The 18,995-nt window shown below is 37.9% G+C and overlaps 1 protein-coding gene and 1 pseudogene across 6 annotated transcripts in view; both read right to left on the bottom strand.

The window, feature by feature from the left end:
* The window catches only part of LOC108301070, a 9,952-nt pseudogene extending 5,361 nt beyond the window's left edge, over positions 1-4,591 (bottom strand). Inside the window, exon 1 of the transcript XR_005199397.1 lies at positions 4,492-4,591. The product of XR_005199397.1 is annotated as an RNA-binding motif protein, X-linked 2-like (transcript). The remainder of the gene's footprint in view (positions 1-4,491) is intronic.
* WARS2 (tryptophanyl tRNA synthetase 2, mitochondrial) overlaps positions 1-18,995 on the bottom strand; it is a 112,265-nt gene that overhangs the window by 57,121 nt on the left and 36,149 nt on the right. The gene's annotated exons all lie outside the window — the stretch shown is intronic.

Here is an 18,995-nt window from a genome sequence, read left to right as displayed (position 1 = left end):
AAAAAAAAAAAAAAAAAAAAAAAATAGGCCTTGTTTTTTAGCATATGATTGAAAGAGTTGATAAAGTGACTAAAAGAATCTCATACTAACAGGAATGGTAGTTATTACCATTTTCATTTTAAATAACAGGAAATTAAGACATAGACAATGTTAAATGATTGAAGTTCAGCTATGAAGTTATTTGTAAAATGAAACTAAAATAGAAACAATGTAGTATAATCTAAAGGACATGAGTTTTGAGGGTCAGACAGCGCTAGGTTCAGAATCCTTCTATGCCTACAAGTACCTTTTGCAAATTATGTAACCTCTCTGAAACTCAGTTTTATTATCTGGACAATGAGATTACTGGTAATAATAGCTAACATTTATTGAGTGCTTACCACATGGGAAGCATTATAGCAAGACCTATAAATGTTTTATCTCATTTGCTCCTCACGGAAAGTCTGAGGTACTGTCATCCTTGTTTCATAAGGGTGTAGGAACTGAAGCACAGAGGGTTAAATGAGTGGCCCACCACTAGTAAATAGTGAACTAGGACTTGAACCCAGGCCGATCAACTTCAGCCATATGAACTTCAGAAGGAGATTATGAGAAGATAGCAAGACACTCAAGAAATTATTTGCTTTTACTCCTTTGATTCACTGGAATGTATGGCCCTAAAATTTTAATTTTATGTTACAATAAACTTCTAAGCGGTGTGTGATTCTCTTATACCGCTCACATTAAAGATAACTGCTTGATATGCTTGTTTCACTGAGAAGTGGTGGCCGTACCAGGGCAGGTGACAAGGACAGTGGTTCTTATTCATCTGGGCAGCAGCTTCAGTACTAATTCTAAACACAGGTGGTGAGAGAGACAGCCAACAGGAAGGGGGAAGGAATCACTGCTGACATGTGCAACTGGGAAGATTGATGGTTTCCCTCTCTCTTTTTCCCCAATGTGTCCGCCTGGGAGCAGAGACGTAGAGGCCGCTGTGCTGAGGACAGTAAAATACACAGCACAGTGTCTGCCTGGCTGCAACACTGATTAATGAGACCAAAATGACACAGAAAACAGGCAGTGCTTCAGAAGGAGAATTCACAGGCATTTCTTTATTTAATCATTTCAACAAAAGCAGTTCCCATAAACTCCCAGGTTTGAACTAGAATTCCCTGTGGTTAGAGCAACGCAGGGGTATATTTGGTGGGATGCGTGGATCAAAGACAGAGAGTGTAAAGGAAGTTTGTAATAAAGCAAATTCACTAATGGTCGGCTGGGTACAAACGTAGGAATTCCTCTCCTTTCTCTGATTGACCAAAACATTCACAAAGGTCCAGGTAAGATGCTTTTTGCCTACCTAACTTAGTGTAGAGATGATATGAGAATGCATAATCACAAGGAATTACACCCTGTTAAAGCATTCTTGCTTTTCAGAACTAGCAGACAGTGGCAGCAATTCTTCATGTTTTACCGCAGCTGCATAGTTTACACATTTTAAATGATACTATCTTTATTAAGAAAGACGAATATTAACATCAAATATTATTTTTAGTACTTACTATCACCTATCTTCCTTCCCACCAGCAGCTCTTCAAACTTAATACTATATCCCAAACTAAATCCACTGACCCATGATCTTCAGGTCAACTCTCCCCTATTCTGCAATGTATTCTCAATTTTAAAAATATGCAGTAAACTATTGCTTTTACTTAAAAATACAAAATAAATAAACATGCCTATAAATTTTCTTTGAAGCTCTTTATAAAAACTTATTTTCTAAAAAAATGTTATTGTGTATATTTAAGGTATACAGCATGATGTTATGGGATACATAGAGAGAGTGAAAAGGTAGACAACCATCTACTCAGTCTCCTAACCTTAAGATTCATCCCCAACTCCTTCCTTTCCCTTACCAGATTCTGTGGCTTCAAATCCTGACTCCTCCAATTACTAGCTATGTGATCTTTGGCAAGTATTTGTTCCTCAGTTTCATCACCTGAAATAAAAATTTTAATAGTACTGATTTACAGGAGAATTGCAAGAATGAAACAATACATAAAAAGTTCTTAGATTGGTACCTGGCACATAGAAAATGCTTAATAAATATTAGCTATCTTCATCATCTGATCATTTACTGAATCATCAGGGATGTTACTAAATACAATTTCATTTCTCCATCTCCATCAATGTAGTCTAAACCTCAATTATCTCACCCACGCTGTTTCAATAGCTGTTTTCTGGGTTTTTTACCTTCTACACTATTACCTGGACAATCTTTTAAAAATAATGAATCTCTACTGATTCTTCCTTTTTCAGAGTCAAATCCAAACCCTTAATTTAGTGTATAAAATCCTTCATAATCTGACTTCAAATACATGTACAGTCCTTAGACATGGTAAGGGCAATTATCCCCATGACACAACATTAATTAGGCAAGCGAGAAGTCTTATGAGAAATTTAGGGTTAAAGTTCTACATCTAACATTTTATAACATGTTATTTTTCACTGATTATCTTAACACTAGAGTAAGTATCATATTCACCTAAAAACCACTGAGTAATTTTTAGAATCTATAATTTAAGACCTAAAGCATAAAAAAAAAGCTTATTTACATGCCACTATTTTAGATAAGATTAAATTTAATGTACTTCCATTGCTTGGTGTAGTGGGTTGAATCATGTCCCTCCAAAATTCATGTCCACCTAGAACTTCAGAATGTGACCTTATTTGGAAATAGGATCTTCAAAGATGTAATCAGTTAAGATGAGGTCACGCTGGATTATAGTGGGCTCTAAATTCAATGACTGCTGTCCTTAAAAGAAGAGGAGACACACAGACACACAGAGGGAAGAGGGCCTTGTGACCATGGAGGCACAGATTGGTGTACTGCAGCTACAATTCAAAAAAATCCCAAGGACTGCCAAGAGCCACCAGCAGCTAGGAGGCGACAAGGAAGGGTTCTTCCTTAGAGCCTTAAGAAGCATGCCCTGCCAACACCTCAGTGTCAGATTGCTAGCCTCCAGAACTGTGAAAGAATACATTTCTGTTCTTTTAAGCCATCCACTTTGTGCTACTTCATTATGGTAGCCTTAGAAAACTATTAACAGCACACTTGACTAATGTCCTAAACTGCTAAGGTAAGTAAGGTAAGTTGTTCAGGATTTGTAATCTGGTTACCATTTCTGTCAGAAATTCACATCCAGGACACTGACCTTCTCTTCCAAGACTTTGCAAGCCCTGGGGCAATGCAGAGTAGCTCAGGAATGCACAATAGAAGTATTCTGCACTGGTTATGGTGGCAGGCCAAATCGCAACTGCAACTGTATATAGGTAGTGGTGCTGAGAGGCAGGAAGCATTATTATGTAGACCACGTCAAATAAACAAACAGCCATCACCTACGGGGCTGTCATCATAGATGAAGTTGCTGTTACTTTGTTCTAGGATCCCCTTTGCATTGATTCCGTAAAATTACTGCACATAGCTGACTTTGCTTCACTTATGTCTTCCATTTAAACAATAGCTCTGAAATTTTCATCATGCTGTAATCGCTCAGAAAAATGTAAATTTAAACTTAGCAAATACTTATTTTCTTTGGTAAAAAAAAAAAAAATATATATATATATATATATCGATTGTATACCATTTTCCAGATGAAACAGTATGGCATGTGCTATTTGAACTTCCATGATCGATTACTGCTCTCCAAAATAACTTTTTTTCCCCTTTGAAATCTTGAGATTGTTTTTTTGGCATGATTACCCCAGCCCACACGGTTTTGAGATGTGTGTGTGTATTTTTAAATAAGCAGTAAACTATTTCTTTTACTTTATAAAAACAAGTAAACATGTCTATAAATTTTCTTTGAAGCTCTTTATAAAAACTTTTCTAAAAAATAAGTGCTATTGTGGATATTTAAAGTATACAGCATGATGTTATGGGATACATATAGACAGTGAAAAGGTTACAATAGTGAAGTAAATTAACATATCCATCATCCCAGAGTCATCGATTTATTTTGTTTTAAGTCAAAGGAAGCTGAATTCTTACTTAGTATCGATCTCAAATAGAGTATGATTTTATTACCTGTATTCTCATGTTCTCTAGACTTGTTCATGTTACATATCTGTTACTTTGCATCCTCTGACCTACACCTCTCCATTTCCTCCTTTACAAAGAATTCCTGTATATAATAAACAACCTTAGGGTAAAAAAGAGGGAAAAATTCAAATATGCAAACTACTATCAGCCAATCATTAATTCACCACCCCTCTTTATGTTTACAAGATTATCTCCATAATCTCTGGAACCTCTGAATGACAGCCTGTAAGGTTAGGAAACAATCAGTCCAATATATTTTTGACACACCACATAGCTTCCTGCATGTCATATCTTTGAGCCTCTTATTCAAATTTTAAAGAAAGTGGTAATCTATATAGAAATTTAGAAAGGGTGTTATCAAGGAAGTGTCAGTATTGGAGGGCACTCAAGAGCTTTTAGTTTCTCAGACTTACTGGTAAACCTTAGAATTTGACACAATCGAGTACTTAGTTCTTTCTCTAAAATTTTACCATCACATTCAATCTTCCAACTCATGTTTAGTGGCATCATCATGGTTCTAATTTGCACTTGCTCTGTGTGCATCTGTGTGTCTGTTATGTGTATAAAATAACTCGACACTCGGCCGGGTGCGGTGGCTCATGCCTGTAATCCCACACTTTGGGAGGCGGAGGCGAGTGGATCACTTGAGGTCAGGAGACGGAGACCTAAAAATACAAAAATTAGCTGGGCATGGTGGCACGTGCCTGTAATCCCAGCTACTCTGGAGGTTGAGGCAGAAGAATCACTTGAACCTGGGAGGTGGAAGTTTCAGTAAGCCCAGATAATGCCACTGCACTCCAGCCTGGAGACAGAGAAAGACTCTGTCTCAGAAAACAAACAAACAAACAAATAAACAAAACCTTGACACTTCTAGTCAGTTGTCTTATTATGCCTAATAAAATTCAAGGGCATTTCTTTAATTAAGAGACCCTTTCCCCTTTTGATTACTTATATAAACTTATGGAAATTTTTAAATTGTTATTAAGTTGGCTTATAATGTATTGTTTAATACACTGAAGAAACATTTATTTCACTTGTAAAGTAATGCAGCACCATAGCTTTCTTTCTCTAATGTCAATTATTTCATTTGGAATATAAACATTCGTGTAGTAATCAAGTTGTAAATGTAAAAATCAAAATAATTATTCTCCTTTATATTTTATTTTGCTTTTCTAACAACTCTAACAAGCTGACTTTATTCATCAGCGAAATATTTACAATGTCCCTTTTGCAGTAAACAATACACTTTCAACTCTGATTTTATTTTTATATAAGTTACATATTTTTATATATTGTATATCTTTATATGGGCATATTCTACTTTTGCAAATACTCTTTAAGTCAACAAATTATAATTTTTCAATAGCTTCACCATAAAATCAGCCCTCACACTCAAACATTAGTAATTTTAAATGCAATTTACTTATGAGTTTTTGAGGCTCCTCCTCCCTCCCCAATTGGAAATTTTTAAGTGTTGTACATAATTCTTCTCTATGACTTTTTTTTTTTTTTTTTTTTGACTAAGTCTCACACTGTCATCCGAGCTGGAGTGCAGTGGCATGATCTTGGCTCACTGCAACCTCCACCTCCCGGGTTCAAGTGATTCTCCTGCCTCAGCCTCCCAAGTAGCTGGGATTACAGGCACCCGCCACCACGCCCAGCTGATTTTTTATATTTTTAGTAAAGATAGCGTTTCACCATGTTGGCCAGGCTGGTCTCGAACTCCTGACCTCAGGTGATCCACCTGCCTCGGCCTCCCAAAGTACTGGAATTACAGGTGTGAGCCACCATGCCTGGTCCCTACATTTTAATAGATAAAACAGCATAAATAGAATATGATTCTTTATACTATATGTGTATGTATTGAAATATTAAATTGTACCCCATAAATATGTACAATTACAATGTTTCCATTTAAAAAATAAAATAGTGCTCTTATTTTTGACAATTTCAAACACGTGATTTGAAAATGTATCTTGAAAATGCATTACTTTTCATCTATTTAGATGACAAATTACTGTACCATGAAAAGTTATTAATGATAAAATACTTGGTACTACAAGTGATACCACTCCTTGACTCAACTGGTAAACTCCTGAACATTTTTGGGAAAAATAACACAGACTTTTGTTTTGCTGTTATGAGAAAATAACTGCAAATCCTCATATCTGGACCATCGAATAGTGAAGCAGAGTGAGAAATGTATGTACAAGTGGAACAGAGCAGTTTTGTGAAGACAGGCAGAACCCCAGCTGGGTGAAAATAATGCTATTGAAATGTCATCAGTTGAGTTGTACTGAAGTGATTTTCTTTGTTTATTTTCTATATTGATGATAAATGTGTGATTTTTAAAAATACTGTAGCAGAAAAAATCACCCAACTACCTATCAGATGTTTTATATAACAAACTATTTTTCAAGTTCTGTTATGTTTCTAACAATTTTAACTTTTTTGCTGACCTCCCACCCCACCGGCACTACTGGGTTAACAAGAATCAAGTCTATTTTTCCTCTTTCACCATGCCACTCCATGAATTGTACACTTCTCTTACTTTCATACTCTTGCCAGCTTCCAAGACTTTGCACTTGCAATTCTCTCTGCCTCGAATCCCTTTCTTGACCTAACAAATTTCAGTGTATCTTTTAAGGCTCAGTGCAGCTGTCACATTTGTGGAACACTGTCCAAATCCCCAGAACAAGACGAGTCACTTGCTCCTGTAAGCACCTACAATGCTTTGTCCTCCGTCTATTCCACCACATAGTTTTGCTGTAACTTACTTTTCCTGCATGTCCACTACCCTCACCAGCCAGTGAAATCCTCAAGATAAAGAACCACGCTTTTATCCCTAACACCAGTAGGGTGGAGATTCAATATATCCATATGAATGAAGTAGAAATGAATACTATTTGAGGCTTTATAGAATGAAGGAGCTGAAGTCTCATCTTAAATCCCATGACGCTCAGTGTCCCCAAGATGGATGAAGATGGGGACGGGCCATGTACGAAGATAAGCAGGGAAAATTGTCAAATTGTCCCTTCCCAGACTTCCTATCCAAATGCTGGCCATCTTTCAGTTAACAATACCTACAACCATCAGAGCATTTTCCCAAACTCCTAATACATTAAAATTAATTTAATAAAATACTCTTGGAATAGCAAGTGCTTGAAAGCTACCTCATAAACTCCTTATAAAGTTCCTCAACTTTTCTTAGAGTACAAGCAATCTCACTTTAAAAGTTCAGAGTAGATTTTACATGATAATTTCCTGATATTTATTTATTTTATTTTATTATTATTTTTTAAGACAGAGTCTTGCTCTGTTACCCAGGCTGGAGTGCAATGGCACGATCTCTGCTCACTGCAACCTCCACCTCCTGGATTCAAGTGATTTTCCTGCCTCAGCCTTCCGAGTAGCTGGGATTACAGGTGTGTGCCACCATGCCTGGCTAATTTTTGTATTTTTAGTAGAGACAGGGTTTCACCATGTTGACCAGGCTTGTCTTGAGCTCCTGACCACCGGAGATCCATCTGCCTCAGCCTCCCAAAGTGCAGGGATTATAGGCATGAGCTACCACACCCAGCCCTGATATTTATTTTAACAATGTTTTGTGAAAGAGGCATTCACAAGTATATAGGGAAATTCAATATAAATTCAGTTTGATTTTTGACTAGTTTTGCCCTTAGGTAGAGTATACGTCGAACCTATAATACAGTGTCATTTTCTCTTTTCTGGAAGACAGTACTGCATGTACCCCACAAGAGACCTAAGAGCTCTCTTAATTCATCAAGGGCAGAAACACAGCAGCACACTGCAGGATAAGGATGTTTTGAATTGAGTTAATGGATGGGAAAACTGAGTGGAAATGTGTTTAGGTTTTTTTAATCTGAATCTTTAAAAAGAATGAATTAAGAATCTCAAAATCAATATCAGATGTTTTATAATGACTTCAATACAACAAAGCACATCTTAAAACAAAATATTTTGAAATCTAGTTCCTTTTCTGATCACCTGCTGCCGCTATGGTTCAAGGGGTCAAGGTTTCCACTGTGAAGATTTTTAAGAACCAAAAGCAATATGGAGGAAAACACTTTGGTCCTACTCATGTCTTCAGCAGTAAGGAAGAAAGCACAAACTCCTCATGTCAGCTAGTAAGTAGAAGATAAATGTGTGTTTTAGTATCAGAATTATTTCAACTTTCCTTCATTAGGAAATAAATTTGGAACAGGCACAAACTTACACTGGAGAAGAAACATTCTCTTCAATAAATGATGCTAGGAAAATTGGGGAGCCACATACTGAAGAATGATACTGAACCCTTATCTCTTACCATATACAAAAATCAACTCAAACTAGATTAAAGACTTAAACATAATACCTGAAGCTATAAAAATACTAGCAGAAAACCTAGGAAAAGCTCTCCTGGACATTGGTCTAGGCAAAGAATTTATAACTAAGTCCTCAAATGCACAGGCAACAAAACTAAAAATAGACAAATAGGACCTAATTAAAAGCTTAATTTTGGTTTAAGAAATAATCAACACAGTGAATCAATACCTGTTGAATGGGAGAAGATACTTGCAAACTATTCGTCTGACAGGAGACTAATACCTAGAATATACAAGAAACTCAAAACAACTCAACATCAAAACAAACAAATGAAAAGCAATCCCATTAAAAAGTGGGCAAAGGAAATCATTAGAAATTCATCAAAAGAAGACACACAAATGGCAAACAGGTATTTGAAAAAATCTTCAACATTACTAATCATCAGAGAAATGCAAATCAAAACCACAGAGATATCATCTTACCCAAATCACAAAAGGTAGAAAATAATGGATGTTGGTGAGGATGTGGAGAAAAAAGAATTCTTATATAGCGCTGGTAGAAATGTAAACTAGTACAGCTTCTATGGAAAACACTATGGAGATTTCTTTAAAAACTAAAAACGGAATTACCATGTGATCCAGCAATCCCACTAATGAGTATCTACTCAAAGAAAAATCAATATATCAAAGGGATAACTGCACTCACATGTTTATTGCAGCACTATTCACAATAGCAAAGATATGGAATCAATCCAAGTGTTCATCAACAGATGAATGAATAAAGAAAATGTGTACACAAACACAATGAAATACTACTCAGACATCAAAAAATAAAATCCTCTCATTTACAGCAATGTGGATAGAACTGGGGTGGGGAAGTGGTATTTGTTTGTTTTAAGACAGGGTCTCACTCTGTCCCTCAGGCTGGAGTGCAGTGGCCTGATCTCAGCTCACTGTAGCTCTGACCTCCCAAGCTCAAGTGATTCGACCACCTCAGCCTCTTGGGTAGCTGGGACTACAGGCATGCACTACCACACCCAGCTAACTTTTATATTCATTGTAGAGATGGGATTTCTCCATGTTGCCCAGACTGGTCTGGAACTCCTGGGGTCTAGTGATCCTCCCCCCTTGGCCTCCCTGGGACTACAGGCGTGAGCCACCATCCCTGGCAAGTGAAATAGGCCAAGCACAGAAAGACAAACATCCCATCTTCTCATTCATATGTAGGATCTAAAATATTTGATCATAAGGAAGTAGAAAGTGGAACGACAGGTAACAGAGACTGGGAAGGGTGAGTGTGGGTGAGAGGGGAGGATGAAGAGAAGTGGGTTAAAGGGTATGAACATACAGGTCAAAAAAAGTAATAAATTCAATGTTTGGCAGCAGAGTAGGGTTACTGTAGTTAACAAAAATGCACCATACTTGTAAAATCCTTTCAAAATAAAACCAAATAAAAAGTACAGTACTTGGCTGATGGACGCCCTAAGTACCCTTATTTGATCACTACGTGTTATATACATGTGACAAAATTTCACATGTATGCCATAAATTTGTACAAATGAAAATAAGAATAAAATAAAAACAATATGAGTCATGCTATTTTTTAAGAAGGATAGTCAAAATGTTTCCCAGTAAACAAGTCACATTTTACTAACATTTTTCTCTGCATAATATAGGTGCTTAATATATAATTATTAAATAAATGAGTAAATAAGATAATTTCATCATTACTTTCCTTTTTATTCTCACAGAAAAATAAAAGACTATAAGCCGATTTATATTACGGTTTCAAGCAGTGTCTGTCCCACATGTCCTCAAATCTGCAATCTTGGTGTTCACTTACCACGTCTAACACACGATTCCTGAACACGATCTCCCAAGCCTTCCTAACAAACATGGTAGTCATTTCTTCAGGTTTAAATAGGGAGATCTGAACTATCTCAAAGTTACTGGAACACTCTGATGAGGAGGCAAGAGCAGGAAAGTGCAGGCTCCTTAGGGGACACTGAAACCACAAATATTCCAGAGCCACAAGCAGCTGAGCAATGTGTCCTAGATCTAGCAACTCCCCTTTTTCATCCAGCACTGCCAAAATAAAATATTACCGCTACCCTTAAAGCCAACACACACAATTTTGGGCTTATAAAAAAGTTATCATCTATTTTATTAAGTCCTGTTTACAAACTGCAGACCACTATGGACTTAGTTAAATGATTACATTTAACTTCACCCAGGCCCTCCTTGAGGTCTGGAGGGGGTGACAATAGTTTGATTCAATTAAATATACCAGATCCTGCCTTCATTCATTCATTCATCCATCTATTTACATTTATTGAGCACTAGCCATGTGCCAAACATTGTGTTGGGCAGTGGGAACACAACAGTTATGAAATAGTAATTTCCTTGAGTTTTCTATAGCCCAGTTAGGATTGTGCCAAGCACACCTAATTCGACGGTCTATTTTACTTAGAACTAATTTTAAATCTCTAGACTGTTAAAGCTCCCAGGAGCTTCTATTTAACAGGTAATCTCAGTTCTTGCTTGACTGAATTCAGTATGTTGTACCAACTTTTCTACTTTGTACTTCCAAATATTTCCAACCGTCCTCTCTCTTAGACTTCGGAGAAAAGGCTCCCTCTAACATTAACCCTTTCCCACAGTGCTGTGGTTCTTCAGAATATTTCTCCAACAGGCTTATACTTTTCCATCTTAAATCTTTATCTCTTTACCAGATCCTTCCAGTGTTTCCTACTCTGTAGACATATAAAGAGGTTTACCACCATCTTGGGTCATTTCTCCCTTTCCTACTCTTCCCAAATATTCCTACAAGAACTTTATACCTGCCATCCCCACCTTAACACCCCATAAGCCACCCCTCACCTTAACCTCCCCACAATCTGCTTCCTTACCCACAGAATTACTAAAAGCTCTTCTAAAATAAAAAATGATTCCTAATCCTTTAATCCATAGGCTGTATTTGTCTTGCTGCTCTTCAATGATCTCTTTGAATCTATCAACGGACACTGTTTATTATCATCTTTTAAAACACTCCCCTTTCATTTTCATGAAGACACATTGCAGCGTTTGTATTTTACACTCTGATTTCTCTAATTTTGTCTTTGTTGGGTCCTCGTTTTTTATTCTCATATACTAAATGGGGATCTAAAGCAGCAGTTTTCTACTTTTTTTCTGCTATGACAGGTAATATTCACAGAAAAGAGAGTTCATTTTCCTTATCTGATCTTGTTTACCAGTTGTGTCAAAGAATTGTTCGTCGAATCGATCAGCTTCAAGTACCACAAATGGTCCATGATTTTTTGCTTGTGACTGGTTGTTTTGGTTTTTGTGGGTTTTTTGTTTGTTTGCTTCTTTTTCACCAGCGGAGCCTTGACCTTTCTGTCATCCCAAGAAGCCTATGCTAGAGCCAGGGCTGGCTCCCTTGACTTGCTCCTCCCTTGGGCAGGAACTCAAGATTGGTCTCTGGTACCCGTTACATCCGGTAGGTGGTAATTCACACCTCCGCATTTAGGTTTGGGTCTAGGTAAAGAACTTTGGGCCTAATCAAGTTTACAAGAGCTAGAAATTGGAATATAAGGCCCATACCTAGAAGCTAACGTACTATTTTAGTTGTTATATGCCACTGCCCCAATATCTCCTTTAGAAGCTCTGGAAAAGGAATCCTGTGGTGTAAAGGAGAATTTGTACACTCCTGAAACTTCAGGCCATAATGTGATCTTTTTCCTCCTCTTCATCTTATTAGATTTAAAAGATCTGTTAAATAATTCTGGTAACAAATCAAATAAGATAGAACAATATAAAGAAAAAGTTAAAAAAAATTTCTTCCCTCCTTCATATTACACCTAAATAAAGCCATCAACATTAAGACTCAAATGTACATCTCAACAGGACGGGATGGACAGTGAGCACAGTCCAGGCAGGGCAGACCAACGCAGGGAGGGGTGCTGCTTCACCCAGAAAGTGTGTCTGACCGGAGAATTGGGGGCTCCCCCTGGAACCCTGGTCCAGATACAGTGCTTTCCCCAAAGCCTCAGCAATCCACAGAAGAGGGGATCTTCGCGGTCAAGTGCAGAGTTGAATAATAATCCAGGCTGCTGCCACGGATTGTGGGCTCCACACAGATCTAAGCAAATGCATAAGCCAGCCTGGAGAGACTGCAGCCAGAGTTACCGCCCCCTGGATAGAGAGAGAGCTGAAAGTGGGGAGATGGACAGGGCAGCTGGGCGGGTCCCTCCGCCACAAACCCCAAGAGGCTGAAGCCCTAACACTTGAGGGTTTTGCAGCCAGTGCCTCAGTCCGAGCTGAACCCTGAATGATCCAGCTCCGTTGAGGAAAGGGTACCTGCCATAAAAGAGGCGGGCCTAATCCCCATGTGTGAACAAAAACACGGGAACCCTACCTAGCAACCGGACTGAGTCCTTGACAACCCAGCAGTGCCTCAAGGTCATCACAGGGAGGGGCATCCACCATTAAACAGGGTGGCCTAAGTGCCCTGTGTAAATAAAAAGACACAGGAAGCCTAAGTAGCAACTGGGTGGAGTCCCTGGCAACCCAGCAGTGCCTCCACAGGCAGACAAGCCACCTCATCAAACAGCTCCCTGAGATCAAAGATAGAGAAATCCATGAATATGGGAAGAAACCAGCCCAAAAAGGATGAAATCATCAAAGACCAGAACACCTCTTCTCCTTCAAGGGATCACAACTCCTCACCAACAAGGGAACGAAGAACAAGTTTGACAAATTGACAAAAACAGGCTTCAGATGGTGGGTAATAACAAACTTCTCTGAACTAAAGGAACATGTACTGACCCAGTGCAAAGAAACTAAAAACCTTGAAAAAAGGTTAGACGAAATGCTAAGTAGAATAACCAGCTTAGAGAAGAATATAAACAACTCGATGGAGCTGAAAAACACGGCATGAGAACTATGTGAAGCATACACAAGTTTCAATGGCCGAATCAATCGAGCAGAAGAAAGGATGCCAGAGATTGAAGAGTAACTCAATGAAATAAAATGAGAAGGCAAGATTAGAGAAAAAAGAGTGAAAAGAAATGAACAAAGCCTCCAAGAAATATGGGATTATGTGAAAAGACCTAATCCATGTTTGATGGGTGTACCTGAATGTGACGGAGTGAATGAATCCAAGCTGGAAAACACCCTCCAGGATATTATCCAGGAGAACTTCCCCAGCCTATCAAGGCAGGCCAACATTCAAATCCAAGACATACAGAGAACACCACAAAGATATTCCTCAAGAAGAGCAACCTCAAGGCACGTAATCATCATATTCACCAGGGTTGAAGTGAAGGAAAAAATGCTAAGGGCAACCAGAGAGAAAGATCGGGTCACCTACAAAGAAAGCCCATCAGACTCACAGCAGTTCTCTAAACAGAAACCTACAAGCCAGAAGAGAGTGGGGGCCAATATTCAACATCCTTAAAGAAAAGAACTTTCAACCCAGAATCTCATATCCAGCCAAACTAAGCTTCATAAGTGAAGGAGAAATAAAATCCTTTACAGACAAGCAATTACCAAGAGATTTCGTCACAACCAGACCTGCCTTACAAGAGCTCCTGAAGGAAACATTAAACATGGAAAGGCACAACCAGTACCAGCCACTGCAAAAATGTTCCAAATGGCAAAGACCAATGATGCAATGAAGAAACTGAGTCAACTAACAGGCAAAAAAAAAACAGCCAGTAACAAAATGGCAGGATCAAATTCACAGATAACAATATTAACATTGAATGTAAATGGCCTAAATGCCCCAATCAAAAGACACTGACTGGCAAACTGTATAAAAAGTCAAGATTCATTTGTGTGCTATATTCAGGAAACCCATCTCATGTGCAAAGACACACATAGACTCAAAATAAAGGGATGGAAGAAGATTTACCAAGCAAATGAAGAATGAGAAAAAGCAGAGGTTGCAATCCTAGTCTCCGATTAAAAAAAACTTCAAACCAACAAGGATCTAAAGAGACAAAGAAGGACATTACATAATGGTAAAAGGATCAATCCAACAAGAATAGCTAACTATCATAAATATATATGCACCCAACACAGGAGCACCCAAATACATGAAGCAAGTTCTTGACATCCTAAATGGAGATTTAGACTCCCACACAATAATAGTGGGAGACTTCAACACTCCACGGTCAATATTAGACAGATCAATGAGACAGAAAATTAACAAGGACATCCAGGACTTCAACACAGATCCGGACCAAGCGGACCTAATAGACATCTACAGAATGCTCCACCCCAAATGCAAAAGAATATACATTCTTCTCAGCACCACATTGCACTTACTCTAAAATTGACCACATAATTGGAAGTAAATCACTCCCCAGCAAATGCAAAAGAACGGAAAGCATAACAAACAGTCTATCAAACCACAGTGCAATCAAATTAGAACTCAGGATTAAGAAATTCACCCAAAACCGCTCAACTACATGGAAACTGAACAACTTGCTCCTAAATGACAACTGGATAGAAAATGAAATGAAGGCAGAAATAAAAATGTTCTTCGAAACCAATGAGAATGAAGACATGACATACCAGAATCTCTGGGACATATTTAAAGCAGCGTCTAGATGGAAATTTATAGCAATAAATGCCCACATGAGAAATGAGGCAAGATCGAAAGAGCAAGATCCTCTAGCTCTGTCAATTTTGACACCCTATTGTCAAAAGAAAGAGCTAGAGGAGCATGATCAAAAACGTTCAAAAGCTAGCAGTAACAAGAAATAACTAAGAGGAGAGCAGAACTGAAAGAGATAGAAACACAAAAAACACTTCAAAAAATCAATAAAACCAGGAGCTGGTTCTTTGAAAAAAATCAACAAAACAGGCCATTAGCTAGACTAACAAAGAAGAAAAGAGACAAGAATTGAATAGATGCAATAGAAAATGATAAAAGGACCATCACCATCGAAGCCACAGAAATACAACCCACCATCAGAGATTACTACAAACAACTCTATGCACGTAATCCAGCAAATCCAGAAGAAATGAATAAATCCCTGGACACTTACACCCTCCAAGACTAAACCAGGAAGAAGTCAAATCACTAAATAGACCAATGAAAAGATCTGAAGTTGAGGCCGCAATTAATACGCTACCAGCCAAAAAAAAGTCCCGGCCCAGATGGGTTTACAGCCAAATTCTACCAGACATACAAAGAGGAGCTGGTACCATTCCTTCTGAAACTATTCCAAACAATACAAAAAGAGGGAATCTTCCCTAACTGCTTTTATGAGACCAACATCAATCATCCTGATACCAAAACCTGGAAGAGACTCAGCTAAAAAGAAAACTTCAGGCCAATATTAATGATGAACATAGATGCAAAAATCTTCAACAAAATATTGGCAAATTGAATGCAACAGCACATCAAAAAGCTTATCCATCACAATCAAGTAGGCTTCATCCCGGGGATGCAAGGCTGGCTCAACATACACAAGTCTATAAACGTAATTCACCAAATTAAAAAAAAAACAAAGAAAAAAACCACATGATCATCTCGATACAGAGAAGGCCTTCAACAAAATTCAAAAGCCCTTTATACTAAAAACCCTCAATAAACTGGGTATTGATGGAACGTATCTCAAAATCATAAAAGCTATTTATGACAAGCCCACAGCCAATATCATACTAAATGGGCCAAATCTGGAAACATTCCCTTTGAAAACTGGCACTACCCAAGGATGTCCTCTCTCATCATTCCTATTTATTGGAAGTTCTAGCCAGAGCAATCAGGCAAGAAAAAGAAATAAAGGGTATTCAATTAGGAAAGGAGGAAGTCAAATTGTCTCTATTTGCAGACGACATGATTGTATAATTAGAAGACCCCATCGTCTCAGCCCAAAATCTCCTTAAGCTGATAAGTAACTTCAGCAAAGTCTCCAGATACAAAATCAATGTGCAGAAATCACAAGCATTCCTATTCACCAATAACAGACAAACAGAGAGCCAAATCATGAGCAAACTCCCATTCACAGTTGCTACTAAGAGAATAAAATACCTAGGAATACAACTAACAAAGGATGCGAAGGACCTCTTCAAATAGAACTACAAGCTACTACTCAAGGAAGTAAGAGAGGACAAAAACAGATGGAAAAACATTCCACGCTCCTGGTTAGGAAGAATTAATATCGTGAAAATGACCATACTGCCCAAAGTAATTTATAGATTCAATACCATCCTCATCAAGCTACCATTGACCTTCTTCACAGAACTGGAAAAAAAACACTTTATATTTCATATGGAACCAAAAGAGAGTGCACATAGCCAAGACAATCCTAAACAAAAAGAACAAAGCTGGAGACATCACACTACCTACTTCAAACTATACTACAAGGCTACAGTAATCAAAACAGCATGGTACTGGTACCAAAACAGAGATATAGACCAATGGAACAGAATAGAGGCCCTGGAAGTAACACCACACATCTACCATCATCTGATCTTCAACAAACCTGACAGAACCAAGCAATGGGGAAAGGATTCCCTGTTTAATAAATGGTGTTGGGAAAACTGGCTAGCTATATGCAGAAAGCTGAAACTGGACCCCTTCCTTATACCTTACACTAAAATTAACTCCAGATGAATTAAAGATTTAAACATAAAACTTAACACCATAAAAACCCTAAAAGAAAACCTAGGCAAAACCATTCAGGACATAGGCATAGGCAAGGACTTCATACCTAAAACACCAAAAGCAATGGCAACAAAAGCCAAAATGGACAAATGGGATCTAATTAAACTTAAGAGTTTCTGTACAGCAAAGGAAACAATTATCAGAGTGAACCAGCAACCAACAGAATGGGAAAAAGTCTTTGCAATCTACCCATCTGACAAAGGCCTAATATCCAGAATCTACAAAGAACTAAAGTAGATATACAAGAAAAAAAGAAACCCATTCAAAAGTGGGCAAAGGATATGAACAGATGCTTTTCAAAAGAAGACATTTATGAACCCAAAAAACGTATGAAAAAGATTCATCATCATTAGTCGTCAGAGAAATGGAAATCAAACCTACATTGATACCATCTCACGCAAGTTAGAACGGGAATCATTAAAAAATCAGGAAACAACAGATGCTAGAAAGGATGTGGAGAAACAGGAACACTTATACACTATTGGTGGGAGTGTAAATTAGTTCAACCATTGTGAAAGACAGTATGGCGATACCTCAAGGATCTAGAAATAGAAATTCCATTTGACCAAGCAATCCCATTACTAGGTATATACCCCGAAGGATCATAAATCGTTCTATTATAAAGACACATGCACACATATGTTCACTGAGGCACTGTTTACAATAGCAAAGACTTGGAACAAACCCAAATACCCATAAATGATAGACTGGACAAAGAAAATGTGGCACATATACACCATGGAATGCTATGCAGCCATAGAAAACGACGAGTTCATGTCCTTTGTTGGGATGTGGATGAATCTGGAAACCGCCATTCTCAGCAAACTGACACAAGAACAGAAAACCAAACACCACCATGTTCTCACTCATAGGCAGGTATTGAACAATGAGAACACAGGAACACAGGGAGAGGAGCATTACACACTGGGGTTGGTAGGGGGGTGCTAAGAGAGGGACAGTGCGGGGAGGAGAGGCTGGGAGGGATAACATGGGGAGAAATGCCAGTTGCAAGTGACAGGGGGGTAGAAGAATAAACCACCTGGCAAAGTATGTACCTATCGAACAATCCTGCATGATCAGCACATGAAGTACAAAAAAAAAAAAAAAGACTCAAGTGTATATCTACACCTTTATTTAAAAATATGAAACATATGTGTAGGGCACATTTTTAAACAAACTTTGGCTCGTATATTACTCTGCACTTTATTTCCACTTTCCTTTATAACTAAAAAAAAAATGTGTGTGTGTGTGTGTGTGTGTGTGTGTGTGTGTGTATATATTTTTTTTTAAATAGAGATGGAATCTCACTATATTGTCCAGGCTGGTCTCAAACTCCTGAGCTCAAGTGATCTTCCTACCTTGTCCTCCCAAAGTGCTGGGATTACAGGTGTGAGTCACTGAGCCAGACTGTTATTTCCACTTTCCATATTTCCATATATTACTCTGCTTTTATTTCCATCTTACAATATACCATAGACATCTTTCCAGGTCAATATAGATAGACATAACAAATTCTTTTTAATTACTTAATGCCCATAATATTAGGATCCTGTCCCCTCATACCTATAATCTTACAATAATCTTTGACTGGTCTCCTCGCCTCCATTTTCTTGCCTCCATTTTTTGAGAATCATATAACATACAAATATTAAAAATCAAAAGTCAAACAGCAACACATTTCTAGTGAAAAAACTGATACCTCAAGAAATTAACCAAATTGCCCAAGAGTACTAAATTAGTGGGGAAAAGAGTCATTCATTTAATAAATATTTGTTTGGCATCTTATATGCAGCCCTAGTATTGCGGAGCTTAAATTCCAGAAAGAGATATGTAAAAAATAAGAAAGCAAATAACAACGAAAAATACAGAATGTGATTAATGCCATGAAAAAAAAAAAAAAAAAAAAAAAAAA

This window comes from Cebus imitator, unplaced genomic scaffold (genome assembly GCF_001604975.1).
Source record: "Cebus imitator isolate Cc_AM_T3 unplaced genomic scaffold, Cebus_imitator-1.0 Scaffold32, whole genome shotgun sequence".
Classification (NCBI taxonomy): domain Eukaryota; kingdom Metazoa; phylum Chordata; class Mammalia; order Primates; family Cebidae; genus Cebus; species Cebus imitator.
The sequence above is the reverse complement of the archived record's forward strand: the minus strand, read 5'-3'. Positions and strand labels throughout refer to the sequence as shown.